Source organism: Antechinus flavipes, chromosome 2, assembly GCF_016432865.1.
Source record: "Antechinus flavipes isolate AdamAnt ecotype Samford, QLD, Australia chromosome 2, AdamAnt_v2, whole genome shotgun sequence".
Taxonomy (NCBI): domain Eukaryota; kingdom Metazoa; phylum Chordata; class Mammalia; order Dasyuromorphia; family Dasyuridae; genus Antechinus; species Antechinus flavipes.
In genome coordinates, this window is record NC_067399.1 from 323,353,485 (window position 1) to 323,366,624 (window position 13,140).

Here is a 13,140-nt window from a genome sequence, read left to right on the forward strand (position 1 = left end):
AATGATGAATGTTGGAGGGGATGCGGGAAAACTGGGACACCGATGCATTGTTGGTGGAGTTGTGAATGAATCCAACCATTCTGGAGAGCAATCTGGAACTATGCTCAAAAAGTTATCAAACTGTGCATAACCTTTGATCCATCAGTGCTACTACTGGGCTTATATCCCAAAGAGATCTTAAAGAAGGGAAAGGGACCTGTATGTGCCAAAATGTTTGTGGCAGCCCTGTTTGTAGTGGCTAGAAACTGGAAAATGAATGGATGCCCATCAATTGGAGAATGGTTGGGTAAATTGTGGTATGAGAATGTTATGGAATATTATTGTTTGATAAGAAATGACCAACAGAATGAATACAGAAAGTCTTGGAGAGACTTACATGAACTGATGCTAAGTGAAATGAGCAGAACCAGGAGACATTATGTACTGCAACAACAATACTGTACGAGGATGCATTCTGATGAAAAGTGGATTTCTTTGACAAAGAGAAGGTCTAACTCAGTTTCAATTGATCAACTAGGGACAGAAGCAGCTACACCCAAAGAAAGAACACTGGGAAATGACTGTAAACTGTTTGCATTTTGATTCTTCTTCCCGGGCTATTTTTACCTTCTGAATCCAATTCTTCCTGTGCAAAAAGAGAACTGTTTGGTTCTGCACACATATATTGTATTTAGGATATACTGTGACATATTTAACATGTATAGGACTACTTGCCATCTGGGGGAACGGGTGGAGGGAGGGAGGGGGAAAGTCGGAACAGAAGTGAGTGCAAGGGATAATGTAAAAAATTGCCCAGGCATGGGTTCTGTCAATAAAAGTTATAATTATTAAAAAAATTTCTTTCTTATGATTAACTCTCCAAAATTGATTTTGTTTCACTTGTGAGCAAAAGTAGGACAATAAATGTTTAACAATTGGCCCTCTGGGGGAAAAATGTCCACATGGCACACTTTTTAGTTTAATTTGTATTATTAACATTCTTAAGTTTAGGCACTAAACAAAACAATAAATGAAACTCGGAAATTTGTAGCATTTACTAATTAAATAAAGTTATATAACTATAAATGTTCACACTGAAAATTTGATAATCAAATATAGTGAGCTCATGTGGGAAACTCCTGTTTGTAACTTTTTCCTCCCCAGTTCTCTCTCTCTTTCCATTTCTCTGTCTATATTGTAAGGATTCTTGAAAGTCCTCCATTATATTTACTTTTTTGCATTTTTGAATTTTCTTTGGTTGAAAACTTTTAATTTTCATCTTTGGAGACACTGTATTCCAAGACTGCCTTTTCTGTTTCATAATATTCTTATGTATTCTTAACTATGATTTCTTGGAACTTTTTATTTTTGGTTAATTGTAGTGGATTTTTTTTTAACTTTTGACTTCCACACTGTAAATTTTAGCCATTGTATCAATCGTTGCCTTCAATCCGGAGTTTATTTCAGGAAGTAATTATAGAATCCTTTCTCTTTTTACTTCATCCTCTGCTTTTTATAGATCTTAGGTGCTTTATGACTTCTTAAAATTTGGTTTCCAAGGTTTCATTTGGTCATGTTTAGTCATTTGTTTTTGTTTTCAAGGAGTCTCTTAAATTCTTTCCCAGACCTATTTTAAATCTGTTACTTTTGATAGTAGGTATCTTTAATTTTCATCTATTTTTCAATTATTTTACTTTGTTCAAATATTAATGAGTTCTGATTGCTCTATTCTATTTTTTATGAAGTCTGTGACTTAGATAAGATTTTCTCTTTTCTGTTTTAAATTTTTTCCTTCCTTATTTTCTTCCTTAGTTCTTAAATTCTGATTTCATTTTTCATCTCTTGCTTAATTTCTTCTAGTCATTCTCATAGCTATTGTGGTCAAAAACCATATTTCAATATGATTCTAGGTATTTGTTATAGAGTTACTCTCTTTTCCGTGGTTTATCTTTTGAGCTTCACTCAACCCACAGAATTTTTTTTATTGTTTTCAGTGCTCAATTTTCTTATATTTTACCTGGTGAATTTTCTCTCTCTAAGTTTATAGGTTCCAGGTCCATTTACCATGGTTTGCATTTGCTTCTCTGGTATAATTCCTTTTTTAGTCATTGATGGCTTCTTACTGTTTTTTTTTTTTAATTTTGAATTCATGAATTGGATGGAGATGCTTTCTTATATGATTTATAAAATAAGAGATTGGACTCAGTGATCTTTAAAGACTTTTTTGGTGCTAAAATCTATGATCCCATGATGTTTTGGAACCATTCCTAAAATCAGGAGACCATCATTAATTTCCAATTCAAAAACATCACAACATTTCTCAAACAGTTCTATTTCAAACACAATAGTTCTGTTTCGTAGGTTACTGTATGCCAGTATTTGAAAAACTACACTTCTAAAGTAAAGCTAAACATGCAATATTAAACTACAATGATACAATAACACAATTCTCTAAGAATTGGGGTGTATCAAATAATAGTCAGCCAATAAACACTTATTAAGCATATACTATGTGCCAGGAACTGAACTAAATACTGGGAATTCAAATACAAATAAAAGTAAAGGCAGTTCTTATCCTCAAGGAAGCTAAAAAATTAGGGGAAGGAGGTACTTTATTCTAAAGAAATCCAGAAGTGATGTTACTGGTGGGAAATGAAAAGACAAAACTATGCTGAGCCCAATATAAACAAGGTTCCTGAAGCTAATAGTCCTGCCTTTCAGTCTAAGAGTCCAATCAGAAAGGCAGAGATTATTGATGAACTATGAGTACTTGGCAGATTCAATCTTGTAGCATAACAAAATTTCCTAATGACAAGTTTCTTGGAGAAGAAAGGCATTATAGAGAGTTCCAAAGAAATCCAAAAGCAGTATAGCTCATAGGAAATGCAAAAGAAATATACAAATTACTAGACACATAGAAACACAATCATACTAACACTTAGTATATTGGTAAGCCATAACACTTAAGTAAAATTCATTAAAACAGACATATAACTCCAAAATTATTAGCAACAAAGAAGAGCAGACTTTTATCTCTCTATCACAGGACTAAAACAGCCTGAGTGAGATCAAGAGAAGTACTTATTATAGACTAGAAAAAGAAAATTACAAAACTAAAAATAGGGAAGAGATTTTTTTAAAGGCTGTAAATGTTAGTGAAACGGAACAAAAGTTTTTTAAAATCACATTTCAAAACCATAAAATTCCAAAGAAAGCCTTCCCCAAAAATAGCAAGAAAAGCTGAGTTAAATTCAATTCAAAATTCAAAAACATCAAGGAAAAAAGGGAAAAAAACTTTTACTGAGAACATCTTCAGTACTCCAATATAGCATGGTGCTAGAAGATTCTGCTTAAAAAGAAATAGGGAGAATGAAATAAAATAATCAAAATCCCCAAAAGAGAAAAAATTCTGAAAAGCAATACCTATATCAGCTTCTTGCTTCTATCAGTGGTTTGCTATATTCTTGTGCTCATTAGCTGGCATGATGACTCATCAGTTAATTTTCTCCTTCCATACTTTTTACAAGCTGAGCCAACTATGCTCTTGGGATATGACTTTTCTCTAATCACTCCTTCAGCCCCATCCTCCTGGGAAGTGATAGTGCATTTTTATTATTATTTTAATATCAATTTAAAATTTTTGAGATTCTAAATTTTTGCCCTCCCCTCACCTATTGAGAAGGTAAGCAATATGATGTTTCTTATACATATATTATACATGCAAAATATATTTCTACATTAGCCAAGTGGTAAACAAAGCAAGAAACCTAAAGAAAATGAAAAACAATATGCTTCAGTCTGCACTCAGAGTTAAATAAGTTTTGACTTTGGAAATGCATAGCATTTTTCATAATGAGTCCTTTGGAAACATCTTGGATTGTTGTCTTGATCAGAGTAGCTAAATATTTTGATCATGGTTACAGTATTGCTATTACTGTGTACAATGTTCTTCTAGTTCTACTCACTCAATTTTGCATCAATTCATATAAGTTTTCTCAAAGTTTTTTTTTCTGAAATAACACCTTTATCACATCTTATAGCACAATGGTATTCCATTACAACCATATACTAGAATTGTTCAGTCATTCTTATTTGATGGGCAACCCCTTCATTTCCAATTCTTTGATAAAATGATTTCCTTTTAAACTAAACCACAGGTAATGACAGATGATTGACTCAATTATCAACAAATTAATTTCTCATATTGTTACTGACTTGTTTTGGTGCACAAAGAAAACCTAGTGAATGTATTCTCTCTGCTGAGGGAAGTTGTAAAAATGAATCAATCCATTAATTCTGAGCCTTTGATCTGAAATATCACTCTGGCAGACACAGCAGTTTTAAATCTCTTCAATTTATTCCCAGTTGTCTCTCCTCAATGCTGCATTCAAACAACAGTACACACTCCTTAGCAATTCTTTTGATCAGCAACTTTATCACATTTGCCAGGTTAAGAAAAACAAAGTGTGTACTTCTAAATGCCAAATCTTAAGGGAATCCTCAAATTCAAAGGAAGTGCGAGCAAATAAAGATGACAGGCCTTAGTCTCCATCCTGGACAAATTTTAAGAAAGAATGTGGATGACCCTTCAATAGCACAACCCATCCCAGACATGACTCATGCATACTTCTTTCTGGCTCAGGACAATCCCCATGGCCACTATACACTCTATTCCCCAGGGTGGCAGTTCCCACCCTTCTTTCTGCTCCTTATTTTCACAGCCTGTCAGGCAAAATTCTGAGGGGTGTGAGAGGTTGAGGAGCAGGAAAATGGAAAATTATTTCCCTGACTTACAGACAAGCCTATCTAATGTCCTAGTACCCTTGATCTTGCATACTTCTCCCTTCTTCTCTTACTCATTGAGAGAAAAATACTTTAAACTTTATTAGTAATCAAAACAGCCCAGGGATGGTTTTAAGGGTTGAAAAGTACTTTTGCCTACAACAATCCAATAAAACAGGTAGTACAAGTATTATTTTACCAATGAGACAATTAAAGATCATAAAGGTAAAATAACTTGCCCAACCATATAGTTTAAGTGGCAGAGTCTAGTTTTGAATCAGGGTCTTATAATTCTAAATCCAATGAGACATCATATAAGATTCATATGAAGGAACTGGCTGAGGCAAATCCATTTCCCCTTGCTTCCTACTGAAATCTGAGAGTACCAAATGAATGATGGGGAAATGATCTATGTCCATCAAGCTACAGCATTACTCACTTTGCTGACCCAAATTCTAAGTTTCCTCCTTTAACCTCCCCCATTCCTTATTGGAGAGGAAGCATTAGGCCACTTGCTAATCCTTCACTATGGTACTAATGGTACCTTAGGATAATGGCTTTGATGCTCCTAAGCTAATAATGGAGGGGAAAAAAAAATCTAAAACAAGGTTTCCAGAGCAGCAGGGATACAGGAAAGAAGAAAGAAGAAATCCACTTTCTCTACTTTGAGTATTCCTTGAGGATCAGAGCAGAGTCAGAAGCCATTATTCCAGTCCTGACAACATGGCTGGTAAGGCTGCTAAGCTTCTTTGTATTTCCTGTTCTCTTAGGGCACAAACAGCACCAAGCTGAGTTTCAGCCTCAGTGAGTCTGGCAATGCTTTGGAAAGCATTAGAGAAAGAATCTCCAAGACAGCTCTTGGCAGATTTAGCTCAGTAATTTTTCTTTCTAATGAACCAACCTAAATCTGGTTCCATGGGGGTATATTAGTCACCCCTCACCCAGCCCGCAATTCATCAACTCTAGGGCAGTGTTGTTTCCCCCGAGGTTTCAGGAACCAGCAGTTTGCAAGAAGGCAGTTTCTGAATCGGCCAGTCCCAACTTGTTCTGCAGGAAGTGAGCAGTCTCTCATAGTTCTAATCAGTGTTCCCCAGCAATTGTTGTTCCTAGTCATGTCTGAATTCAACAGTATCTCCTTTTCTTCCCCACCCCCTTTTAGTTGATGAAATGGAGTTGGGATTCAGTAGGGAGGCATGAGGTGAGGAATTTTTTATTGGGTTTATGTCTAATATCATGCCCTTTCACTTGATAATTTAGGAAAGTGTAGCTTATTAACTTTTTCTGGGTGGGTGCAAGGCTGGTAATATAATAGAAAATGAATAGACAGTATTGCTTACTGGAAAGAATAGTAGAATTAGAGTAAAGAGAATTAAGTTCTAATCCTAGTTCTGTCACCGACCAATTATATTACTTTGGATCAATCTCTTGACTTCTCTGAATCATATTTTCTTCACCTGTAAAATTGGAGATATTGAAGTCAATGACCTCTAAACTTCATGCTAGTATTAAAATTCTGTGGTGGGGAAGGGATGGAAAATAAAGGAAAAGTAGGAATCAGTGCTTGCTTCTGAATAAATGTCTTCTGAAAGAGGTGATTTCTAGAACCCGGGAAAGGAGAACCCCTTTATGATGCTTAGAGTTGAATAAATTAAGAAGTCAGTTAGGTCAAATAAGTAGGAAATCCCTTTTCTATGGTATTAATCAGACAATAAGAATGTATTAAATACCTGCTATGTGCTGGGATTACAAGAACAAGGAATGAAACAATTCCTTCTTGCAAGAAGTACATTGTAATTGGGGAGGCAACAAGGATGTACATGTTACCAATGACTTGAAGTTCATTTGTTTGAAATTCTTCTCATCAATGGAGATTGATTACACAGTGCTCCAAGCCTGAATGACAGTGGTAGAGCTGATAAGAGCTTGGGGAAAAAATGATTTTGGTCTCTTGGTTCCAGATTTGAGAGAAGACAAGCAGCTCCAGATTCTCTTCAAGGAGTGATCCCTGAAGAGAAAGACTCTGGGAAGAAGATAACATGTAGAGGACCAAGCAGCTCAATCATGTCCGTATTCGCAACTAAAAACTTTGAAGAATTATCCTTTGGGTGAGATCTGGCACTTTTTCTCTCTTAGTTGGGCAGAGAGATCTCACTTCCAATAGGAGAGCTTATTTACCCTGTGTATTATCCAGTATATTCTCATCTGTATAACTTCTCTGATATCTCTTTACTGTATGCTTTGATAAATGGGTTTATTTAGTGGAACTTATATAGTTTATATAATGGGAAAAACCCTTTGTTTGGGGTTAGTAGCCCTAGGCTGGAACCACTTACCTGGTTTATTTGGGAAAAGTCACTTCATTTTTCTAAGTCAATTTCTTTACCTGTAAAAGGGAGATAATACTTGCACCATGAAATCATTAAGACAGAGTGAAAGAAAATGGAAGGAATAAGAAAGGAAAAAGTTTAAGATGAAATTGCTAATTTTTTTGTATGTAGTCTTGGTATACTGGTATTTAGTGAGAAGGGACTTCTAAGGAACTCTTTCACCATAAAAAATAGTGATCAAGAACTTAGCTTAAACTTGTCATTATTTCACCTAGACTAAAAACATGTAGGGAAGTGGATAGAAATGATGCTAGCTCCAAATCTGAGAAGAGCAGAATGGCTGGATCTTTGGTCCCAGTCTCCAGCTTCCCTCCTGCCAAGAACCAAATTCTCTTTAAAGGGTAGATAGAGGAAACTCTAGAAATATCTGTTCAATCTTCCCCACTAGTCACATGTCAACAGACCCAAGTGGACCTATATAAGCTATAGCAACAACACTCATGTAGACCCTACATGAACACACATGTACATGCATGGAGAGCCAGACAGACCCTACCTGCAATATATACATGTGTGTATATGTGCACACATGGAGAGGCAGTAGACTCTACATGCACACACATATATATGCATATACAGTACACATGCATGGAGAGAGAGAACCTATATGTATATACACACATATGAGAGACAGAGCTGTTATGTATACAATGAACACACACATACACACAAACATACTCATCTACAAAGCAGCTAATTACAAAGTTCTTCAGAGATGGGGTCACCAGCACTTGAGGATCAAGAAAGGCTTAGTGTAGAAGACAGTGATTGAGTTGTATCTTAAAGAAAGAGTGACTCTGTGAGGCAGACATTAAAGACAGTACCTTCCAGGAACATGAGATAGCCAACACCAAGTTATAGAAATAAAAAATGGAGTGTCATACCCTGACAAACAGTTATCTAGCTGCTACTCCTGAAGTGCTCCAGGGCAAATTATTTAATATCTTTGGGCCTTAGTGTTCTCATTTGTAAAATGAAGGATTGGAGAAAGGATATATAAGGTCTCTTCTTGTTCTAAATCCCGATACTTTGCTCAAAGTCTTCCAGTGAGGAGGAACTCATTATCTTCCAAAGCAATCATTTCCCCTTATACATAGTTTTCATAATTAACAAGTTTTTCCTCTGATTTATTACATTTTTGATTCATTAATCTTTATCTTCTGTGACAAAACAGAACAACTCTAAAAAGCATCTTTTGTTAGATATAATTGCTATCTATAACGTGGATACTTGGGTTTATGAAAAAGAGTCATCATTATTAGTTGTTAGGCTAAGAAGGGCAAGATGCATCCAAGAGATCTGATGGAAGTTCAAACCCCTGATCAATATTTTCATTAATGACTTTAAAGATGGAGTGTAGAATGAGCTAATGAAATTAGTAAAGTGTCTAAGGCTAGAATAGATGGCAAATATTTAGAAAGACAGCACTAGAATGCAAGTCATGTTTGACAAATTGGATTTATCAAAATCCTATCCAACCAATCAAGCAATAAATCACATCAATAAAATGAAGTTGAGTAACAATGGCTTTCAGGTGGTCTGCTGCTCTTGAGGAATTGTCTGGCACAGGCTTTACCCTTCTTTTCACTGGGTTTCACAAGACATAGCTGCACTTTGCATAGGATCAAGTACTTACATAGTATAGTAGAAAGGATTCTTCATTTAGGATCAGTAGCCCTGGTCTAGAACCACTTACTAGCTGTATGAAAGTAACTTCATTTTTCTAAGTCTCAGTTTCTTTGTCTATAAAATAGAGATAATACTTGCATCATGAAATCATTAAGATAGAGCTGGGGCTCAGTGAGTGAAAAAAGATGGAAGGAATGAGAAAGGAAAAGATTTAAGATGAAAGAACCTTTTTTTCTTCCCCAAGAAAATATATAAGACATAAAGGACTCAGAGAACTTTAAGAATAAATACAAAAAAGTACAAATAGTCCATTAGACTTGATTGGGATTTTAATGACACATTAGGTATTACTGGACAAGCACCCTTACTTTTATCTCAGACTTGTAAGGAGCCCTTATTAAAATATGGCATCTGGAAGAGAGCACAGTAATGTGCCAAACTCCAGATGTGATCAGATTAGGAAAAAATCTAGCAGGAACATTGCTTTGCTTGTTCTGTCCACTGTTCTCCCATTTGCACCAACTTAGCTCCCATTAGACTTGACTGCTAGGGATGAAGGGGTTCTTTGGTAAATAGTTTTACTGCTTCTGCAAATGGTTGTAGGAGGCCATAGGGTCCTGCGATGTTTGGTCCTTTTCAGAACTGTATGTAGCCTAACACTGCGTTTGATAAGTGTTAGGAAGGATACTGCTAGGAGAATAGGGATGATATAGAATAGAAGGTTTCATTCTTCAGTCCTTAAGTCTAACCTGCTGAGTTCTTACTAAATCCTGAGTCCATCATGCAAAAACTCAGATCCAAGAAATTTAAGTGGTTTGCCTAATATCATGTAGAAGGCTGAGTGTGATAGCACGGATTCAGATTTAGATCTGATAATGCTACATTTCATCCTCCAAATTTAGGCCTTTTCAAACTGCATGGTGCTGTACCATTCCTCTGTAGAAAGATACCTACTTTGTTTCTAGTTCCTTGCTATCACCCAAAAAATGCTGTTATGAATATCTTCATTCCATTGAATCATAGGACCTTAATGCTGAAAGGTATTTGAGAGATCATCTAGTCCAAGGCCCACATGGACTTGGAAACTGAGTTCTAGTGAAGTAAATTGATTTTTTTTCTTGATCTCACATTAGTGGTAGAGAACTGCTTAGAATGTGAATTTCTTGATTCAAATCTAGGGTTTGGAGTTTGTTTGTCTTTCCCATTTTCTCAAGTTGTCTTCTTAAATACTATTCAATTGGTTGTCCTATGTCTATCTGTGCACTTTTTAAAAAAGGATTTTAAATTTTCATTACATTATTAAGAATTATTATTTAGGTTTAGTTAGTTTTGTTGTTCAGTTTCTTTGGGGTTTTCCTGGCAAAGATACTGGAATGATTTGCCATTTCCTTTTCTAGTTCATTTGACTGATGAGAAAACTGAGGCAAAGAGGGTTAAATGACTTGCTCTGGGTCACCCATCTAGTAAGTGTCTAAGGCCAGATTTGAACTGAGTAAGATGAGTCTTTCTTACTCCATTTCTGGCACTCTATCCATTGAGCCACCTAGCTTCCCAGTTTGGTCAGTAGAGACAAGATATTGTGGATTCACCATGCAATTTGCACTAACATAATATGATAGTTCATAAAAAGTAAAAATTTATGCACACAAAATTCTAAAACATATAATCACCTTAAAAATAAATTCACAGAAAGAAACCTCTAATTAACACTGAAACTATTGTGGGAGTTATCAACAATCTACCTTTTAGTGATAAAATTACTATACTGGGCAAACTGGACAGTCAAAACCCCACAATGACCATGACAAGTCTAAATGTTACATAAGGAAAGAACAATATTAGAAAGAATCCCCTTACACAACACAGGTCCTAGATATATGTAGATTTGTATATACATCACAGTCATCACAGTGTTATACTTCACAGAAATAATTTTCATTTTCAATTTCACATTAATCCATGTAAAAATAATTTCAGTCCTTTTAAAAGTAATTAACTGTTACAAATTTTCAAAATGTTAGGGGTGTTAAAGCAAAATAAACAAAACAAATTGTGAGAGAAGGGTATGCATAAAATAATTTTTTTTCTACACAGTGTCCTCTCCCAAATTAAATGACACTGAATAAAAATGTTGTTGGAAGCATGTTTCAAAATTGAGTCCTGTGCATTTTACAGAAACCAAAACCATTCTGAACATGACAGAAATCTATAGTTCAATTACCTTTCACAGTCTTTGCTCTTTCTATTTGAAGAACACAATTGGAGTCTGTGTCAGTTGAGTAGTTTGCTACATTGAGGTGAGACCCAGTTCTCTTTTCAGATTTGTTGAAGAGCTTATTACCATTTCCTGGAGATATAAAAAAGTCATCTTTAATTGTGTACCACCCTCTCTAAAAATCCAATCTCAGATGTTCTCTGAAGGGAGAATCACTGTTACTTGGTCCGTTAGCCAGATGGCTGCCATCTTTACCCATGATCTTTCCCTGGTCTAAAGGATAAGAAAATTAAGACCTGAGGCTAAAGCCTCAGATGGCTGCTGATGGTATTACTATTGAAGATGAGTTTCCTTCAGTTGTGGTGGAAGAACTTGCATGGTCTTCTGCATATCACATAATTCTTCAAGCTAAATAATGAAGTCATCTAACTTATCTGCCTGTGCTTAAATTCTTCACTATAGTTCTGTAAAGCCAATGATCCTTCAAGTTGTGCAATTGATCCTTGAGATAGTTGCCATCCAATTTTTGATTCTCCTGATTTGGCATTTGATATTTTACCATTAAAATTTTTTGTGTTTTTGACAATCAGGAGTAAATTCCTAGATATTCAATTCATTGTGGGCTTGTTCCTATTTTTCTTCTCTGTTCCAATTCACCTTTCATTTTTAGGAAAAAAACAAATTGATTGCTGATTAATACTGATCTCATTTGAATTTAGTATCTCTTGTTTTTTGATTGCCAGTCTCATTAGAATATTTTCTCTTCAACCAAGGTTCTGATAAAGGCCTCATTTCTCAAATATTTAGAGAATTGACTCAAACTTATAAAAATACAAGCCATCCTCCAATTGATAAATGGTCAAAGGATATGAACAAACAATTTTCAGATGAAGAAATTAAAGCCATTTCTAATCTTATAAAAAATGCTCGGAGACAACTCAGAGGTACCATGACACACCTCTCAGATTGGCTAAGAAGACAGGAAAGGATAATTATAAATGTTGGAGAAGAAAACTGGGACACTATTGCATTGTTGGTGGAGTTGTGAACTAATCCAATCATTCTAGAGAACAATTTGGAACTATGCCCAATAGGCTATCAAACTGCATACTCTTTGATCCAGCCAGTATCTTTACTGGGATGGTATCCTAAAGAGATCATAAAAAGGGGATAAGGATCCACATGTGCAAAAATGTTTGTGGCAGCCCTTTTTGTAGTAGAAAGGAACTGGAAACTGAGTGGATGCCCATCAGTTGGGGAATGGCTAAATAAGTTATGATATATGAATATTATGGAATATTATTGTTCTGTAAGAAACAATGAGCAGGATGATTTCAGAAAGTCCTGGAGAGACTTATATGAACTGATGCTGAGTGAAATAAGCAAAACCAAGAAAGCATCATACACGGCAACAACAAGATAATGTGATGATTAACAAGGAGGTGATTCAGGACAGTTCCAATAGACTTGTGATGGAGAGAGCCATCTGTATCCAGAAAGAAGACTGTGGGGACTGAGTGTGGATCACAACATAGTATTTTCACCTTTTTTGTTATTTGCTTGCTTTTTTCTTTTTCCTTCTTTTTCTTTTTGATCTGATTTTTCTTGTGCAGCATGATAATTGTGGAAATACATATAGAAGGATTGCACATGTTTAAAATATTGAATTACTTGCTGTTCTAGGGGAGAGAAGGAGGAAGAAAAATTTGGAACACAAGGTTTTGCAAGGATAATTGTTGAAAACTATCTGCATATATTTTGAAAACTAAAAAGCTATTAATGAAAAGAAAAAATAATATTTTCTCTTCTTGCAGACTCATTGCTGTTTTAGCTTTTTTTCAGACTCACTGAAGTTAGTTACATTATTTGAGTTCAAGTCTGTGTACTTGCCTTACAAAGTTTATTCATATTGCTTCCACTCTAGGATTAATTCATCTTTTCCCATAACTTTGAAATTTGCTTTGCTCAGTCAAATTGTTTTGGGGAGAGGGTCTTCATCCATCATTTTGCCTTGTTTGTATACTGAGGTGGCTGCTGCCACTGCCAGCTTGTCACATTGACTGACCAAAGTGCTGACCCCCTCATGAATGCATGGACCAAATTCGGTTGACCTCACCATACCAAGCCACTTACAGAATTACTTCTTCT

At 35.4% G+C, this 13,140-nt stretch overlaps 1 pseudogene; it reads right to left on the bottom strand.

Annotated features, from left to right (window-relative positions):
• Positions 1–10,924: 10,924 nt before the first annotated feature.
• On the bottom strand, positions 10,925–11,701 carry LOC127546667 (pre-mRNA-splicing regulator WTAP-like; annotated as a pseudogene).
• Positions 11,702–13,140: the final 1,439 nt, after the last annotated feature.